Here is a 6000-nt window from a genome sequence, read left to right as displayed (position 1 = left end):
CAAAGTGTGGTCAGACTCCGGGTGCAGGTCCACCACTCTCGGAACAGTCCCAGGACGTTTCAAGAAGGGGGTTGGGGGAAGCCAGGCCCAAGAAGAGCCCACACTCACCTCAAGCAGAGGGCGGAGGCCAGAGAGGGCAGCCAAGACTGAGGTGTGGCCAGACTCTGGGTGGTCAGTCCTACTATATACTTTTGATTTTCTGAAACTTAAATATGATATGCTTTACTGATGCTATTTTTGTTTTTATTTTTGATGAAATTTTTATGATTTGTAGTTTTTGGCATTTGTCCTGCTAGGTGTTTTCTATACTTTTTAGATATGTGACTAGGGAACAGGGATTGATAGTTTTCAATTTGGAATTTTTTTTTGTAGAAGAGAGGCAGTACTTATTGCTTCAAATATTTGGTTTCTTTTTCTTTTCTGGTAGCCCCACTATCCACATCTTACAATGTTAACTGTCCCACTGTTGTTGGATTTTCTGTCTCCAATACGTTCCCTTTTTGCTTTTCAGTTTGTGAAGTTCCAATTGATCAGTCTTCAAATTCAGATTTCTTTTTTTTAGCTATGCCACATGTACCAATAAGCATTGTCTCTTCTGCCATAGTGGTTCTTCCTCCTGCTCCTCCTTCTCCAACTCTTCCCCCTTCTCCCCCTTCTCCCCCATCTCCCCCTCCTTCTCTTCCTTTTCTCCCTCCTCCACCTTCTCCTGCCCCTCCTTCTCCTGCTCCTCTTCCTACTTCTGTTCCTCCTACTCCTCCTTCTCTGTTTCTAATTCTTCTTCCTTGTTCTTTCTGAGGTGTTCCATCTTTATAGCTAAGTTGTTCATCTCTTCTTATGTGCTGTCTACTTTGAGCATTAAAACCCTTAATGTATTATCCTTGTCATTGTAAGCTCCTAGTCTAGGAACTCAAACATCCTTGTTGTGACTGGTTCTACTATCTGCTCTGTCTCTTCAAATTGCAGGGATTGTGTTTTGTTTTAGAGTTTTGGTGTACTGGTTTGCTTTCTGTATTTGGGAGTGTTTCGTTTCTTTTGCCTTTCAGCATACTTTGTCACTTTTATTCCAGTCATGGTAATAAAAATAAGAGCTTTATGCATGCTAGGTAAATGATCTACCACTCACTTTCATCCCTAGCTCTTGAGGTTTTGAGAAACTATCTTGCTAAGTAGCCCAGACTGTACTCAAACTCTCAATTCACATGTTTCTTGATAGCCATATATGATATGCTGCATAACACCTTTATAAGTACAGTAGTAAGGCATGAGAGGAGAACTAACCTGCAGTTTAATGATTCAACCTCAGTCTCTGTGAGGCTACATCTCTGGATAATACACATGTGTCTTGGTCTTTCTGTTTCAGAGAACAGGATAGTGACAACCAGCCGAAGCTGTCTATTTCCCTTCCCTCCAGGTCAGTTCTGCCCTTCTATAACTCAATCATGTTAAAGTCTATAAATACACCCTCTTTGGGAAGCTAGTAACAGCCCTACCCAGCCATGATACCTATAAACCACCACAACAATCATCATGACACAATAGCCCTAAGGAGACTATAGTGGTACACATACCTTGGCAGTAACCAACAACTTTCGAGAAGACCTAAGATCTACTCAACAAGAAAATCATGCCTGGTACTAGAAACCTAACCAGCTACCAAGGGATAGTGAAGTCATGGATCTCAGAGGAGAACCATAACCAATAGATTACTAAACCAACATAATCCCTAGCTACATCCTAAATATTTGTCTTTATATGCACAGAAGTGTAGTCTACCACCCCCTCATCCAAGAAACTTCTCATTGCAACAGAAGATCAGTACAGAAAATCAACCAATCAAAATGCAGAATTAGGGAGCACAGTCCTAAATGGTACATCTGTGAAACAACTCCCGTAACAAGGGCTCTGGGACCACTGGGAAACAGGAGAAGGAAACCCTTTCTAAGAACCAAATGATCAGTGAGTTCGATGTGAGACTATATCTCCTAGGAATGTCAGAAGCTACACCTCAAAGTCTCACCAACATGGCTGCCCAAACACGAGCCGAACAGGACAATAACAAAAGAGGTGTTAAAGTGGAATGGAGAAGTCCAGGGAGACCAGGCAACCAGGGAGTGCTGAAGAGCACTGGTCATCCCTGATACATACAAACAACATTATAAAGATTGAGCAGGATGTATTTATATATTTTGAAATATATGTGTATATACATATTTATATGTATGTAACAATAATTAATGAAACATAAGGCTATGACTTTGAAACAGTGCAAGAGGAGGCATATTAGAGGGTTTGAAAGGAGAAAGGGAGAGGGGTGAAATTGTGTAATTATAATCTCAAAAAACAAAATAAATCATTTTTAAAATACCCTTTTTAGACAGCCTTGTTAGAAAAGCAGAGTGCTCTAATGTATTTCCATTGTTTTTTCTCATTCCCTAGCAACAATTGTTGATACTAGAAGCAATAAGTATATTTTCCTCTGACCTTTCATGACTGCCTGACCTATTACAGGTTTTGATTCTCAGCTTCCCACCCCAGACTGGGCTTCCCACAATGTCAGTTTTCTCCTTTTTCCTGCATCAGCCTTGGTTCTTAAGCAACTCCCCCCTGTGAGTTGCTACATAGGAAAACTATGACACTATAGACTGGTGTCTCTCCAGACCTGAAGGGAGTGACATCTCCCCCAAATGCAAGGAGAGCTGGTTTTCAATGTCTTTTTACTTAGCTGTTGGGGCTAAGTGGCAACATCCATGCTCCACAAATGTAGAACCTGTGCAAAACTGGTAGTCTAACACTGGGGATTTTAATTTAATTTTATCATCCTTCCAGATTATATTAAGTATAGATAAAATAGATTTGAGTCATCTAGAAAAATACGCTGAAAGAAGCCTTGACAGTAAGTTTCTAGAGACTGAAGGTAAGGAATTATTAAACCCAACACACCTCATAAAAGTAGTCTGCTACCCCTCCAAATGAACATTGGATGCTCAAATCTGTGTTTCAAGGGGAGGGGGGATAGTGGCACATACCTTTAATCCCAGATTTGAGGAGGCAGAAGCAGGCAGATCTCTGTGAGTTTGAGACCAGACTGGACAACAGAGTGAGTTCCAGGACAGTCAAGGCAATTACCCTGTCTCGAGAAACAACAACAACAACAAAAAAAAACCCTGTGATTCAGCTGGCATTAGGACTTCTGTTTGGATTTTAGATAAGGAAACTCAATTATAATAGGTAGGTTGACTAATTAATAAACCATGAAAAGATACTAGCTTCTTCAAAGTAATAGATTAAATCAACAACTGGTTAAACCAAAAGAACATGTAATAGGTTAAAAATGAGAAAACACCAGAGAAACAAACCACAAATATTTATAAGACAGATATAAAGGCTTTTGAAATCTAATGTCATTGAGATACCTAGAGTACAATGAGACTGTTTTTGTTTGTCCTACTGTAACAAAATTCCACAGACTTAGTAGTTATCAAGGTTTGAGGCTGGGAGTGTACCTCAGTAGGTAGGGTGCTTGCTGTTATACACAAAGCACTATGTTTAGTCTCCAGCAGAGTATGAGCTAGGCATGGTGGTGCATGCTTGTAATCCTAGACTCAGAAGGATCAAGAGAGTCAGAAGTTCAGGGCTACACTCCCCTACAAGGTGTTTGAGGCCAGGCTATAAGAGATACCTGCATTCTTTCCAGTAAATAAAAGAATGGGGATATAGGTCACAATTCTAGAGTCTGGCAAGTCTGAGATTGAATCCCTTGGTCTGGTTGTCTGGGGGTGGCCAGGAAGGGGCTGCCTTCTGCTTCCAAGACAGCACCATGTGGCTACATGAGCCAGAGGAAAGAAGTACTTTGTCCTCACATGAAGGGCAGAAAGGCAAGGAAGCCTCCACTGCATGCAGCGTCTTTGTTGAGATCCTTAATCCCACTCACATGGACAGAGTCCTCAAAGTCTCATCACCCCTTAGAGGCCCCTAGGGTGTCTTAAGTCCACTGTATTGTCATTGTGTCTCAACACGTGAATTATAGAGAGGACACAGTCAAGCCATGGCAGGCCCTTCACAGAGCGACTTGGCCAGCTCATAGATATGGAGGGAACCTGTGTGTAGGCTGAGGCTAACCATTTAGACAGCTGCTGAAGCAGGCATGACCACCCTAATGAAGCAGAACAAAACTCTTGGTTGTGAGTGAACCCAAAGAGATGAAAGTCACATATTGTTCAATGTCAGACATGGAATGTCCAACAGAAACAAGTTATGACCATCCAAACCAAAGAATATGCAGAATTACCTGAATGTACAGTTTTCAACACCTCACTTTTGTCTCTGTGTCACAGGAAAGGTCAGACCAGGCTGCCTCTGTCTGTGAAAATAGTAGTTAGCAACATGGAGGAGACATATTTCAGACACCTCTAGTATATAAATGTCAAATCAAATTAGACTCATATTTCCCCTAAGTTAAACTATAATTCAATGAGAATTTTATTATGCAAATTGACTGGAAAGCTCCAGTCTCTATAGCTCTGCCAAATACTCGTCATGCAACAATGACAATCACATTGTTCCAATAAGAAAACACTCTACCTTGAAGACAGACCCAGAACTGATATAAAATTCTAATGTATTTATCTCACCTGATACAGTGGTATCTTCAGAGAACACACAGTAAATAAAGCTTGGAAGGGCTGCTGTTCTGTGCCAAGTTCAACAGCCTGAGCTTAAGCAGAAAGCATTTGTCTCTCAAATATGTCTCCCACTCTATAGTTGCCTGTGAACAAAGGGTACGTTTTAGGTTTGTTTCTTTTTTCCATACGAATATTGCCATATAATAACCTTTTGAGATTAACTACCAGTCTCAGAGTGAGAAATTGGATGTGTGTTCCACATTCATCAGAAGGTCTTGATTAATGGAATAAGGTGAGATACTGACGATTGCTTGTTCACCACTCTAATGACTTAGGGGATTAATGCTTAAGCACCCTTATACAATCAATAAATGAGCTGAGCAATTTTCTAGAAGCTTAGAGACACTTTGAAAAAACTTCAAACCTCTAAATACCCATGAAATACACTCATTAACTTTATGAAGTTGCAGAAAAGCTCACTAATACTCTTTAAGCATAGCATTTATTCTAATCTCCACTTTTCCTAAGTGCTGTTCAGATGATACCTAGATGACAGGACACTTCAGAGCCTTTGTTTCCATCAAGCGTTAAAAGAGTCCTTTGAATTACATAACTGCAAATCTAAAAGAGTTTTCGAGCTGACTACAATCTACTTAAAAGAACTTAAGCTGAGTTCAGTCAATGTAACCCTTACTCCCAAGTTATAAGGAAAAATCAAGTCAAATTTCTGCTGCAGGACTATTATGACAACCCTGATGCAAATGAAATAATAGTCAAGGGTGCAATGAGCATCATGTCCCAAACTATTCTTAGAACATAACAGATTGAGAACATCTTCCTGATTCTCAGAGCATCTTTGGATGCTAGAGATTCAGATGACACATACTCTCACCAGACCCCTAATTGCATGGCACCTTTTCCAAAAACCGCAATAAAGGAACATCCAAACCACACTGGAGAGTTCCTGTGGCAACATATGGGCCATTAATACCACTCCTGGACTTCTAGGAGTCTTCACACTCACCAATGACCTTTCTTATTTTGCATCCATTACCAAGGAAATGACAACATCTGTAAGTCTATGTACGATAAATCTGCCAGTCTATAGTAACCTGTGTTTTCCTACTCCTGTGTCTTTTTCTGGGTTATGGGACTCATGAACTTGCCTTTCTTCATTTTCTGGAACTCAAGTTCAACCTTGTAGTTCCTGGTTACAAACTCTGTCCCAGCTTGCTTTGATGACTATTTAGATAGATTCTCTCAAGCACAGCTATGCAATATTACGAACTCATAACTCTGCTCTCTAACCCCGCACAGGAATGGAAGTGCTATATGCAAGGGCTCCACCTACCTTCTGCCAAATTTACTGCCACTCCAT

At 40.5% G+C, this 6000-nt stretch overlaps 1 long non-coding RNA gene across 1 annotated transcript in view; it reads right to left on the bottom strand.

Annotated features, from left to right (window-relative positions):
* Positions 1-4297: 4297 nt before the first annotated feature.
* The window catches only part of LOC121133178, a 76567-nt gene continuing 74864 nt past the window's right edge, over positions 4298-6000 (bottom strand). Inside the window, exons 2-3 of the long non-coding RNA XR_005869953.1 lie at positions 4632-4765; positions 4298-4360 (exon numbers count right to left, since the gene is read on the bottom strand). This is a non-coding gene — a long non-coding RNA (uncharacterized LOC121133178). The remainder of the gene's footprint in view (positions 4361-4631; positions 4766-6000) is intronic.

This window comes from Mesocricetus auratus, unplaced genomic scaffold (genome assembly GCF_017639785.1).
Source record: "Mesocricetus auratus isolate SY011 unplaced genomic scaffold, BCM_Maur_2.0 Super-Scaffold_100020, whole genome shotgun sequence".
Classification (NCBI taxonomy): domain Eukaryota; kingdom Metazoa; phylum Chordata; class Mammalia; order Rodentia; family Cricetidae; genus Mesocricetus; species Mesocricetus auratus.
The sequence above is the reverse complement of the archived record's forward strand: the minus strand, read 5'-3'. Positions and strand labels throughout refer to the sequence as shown.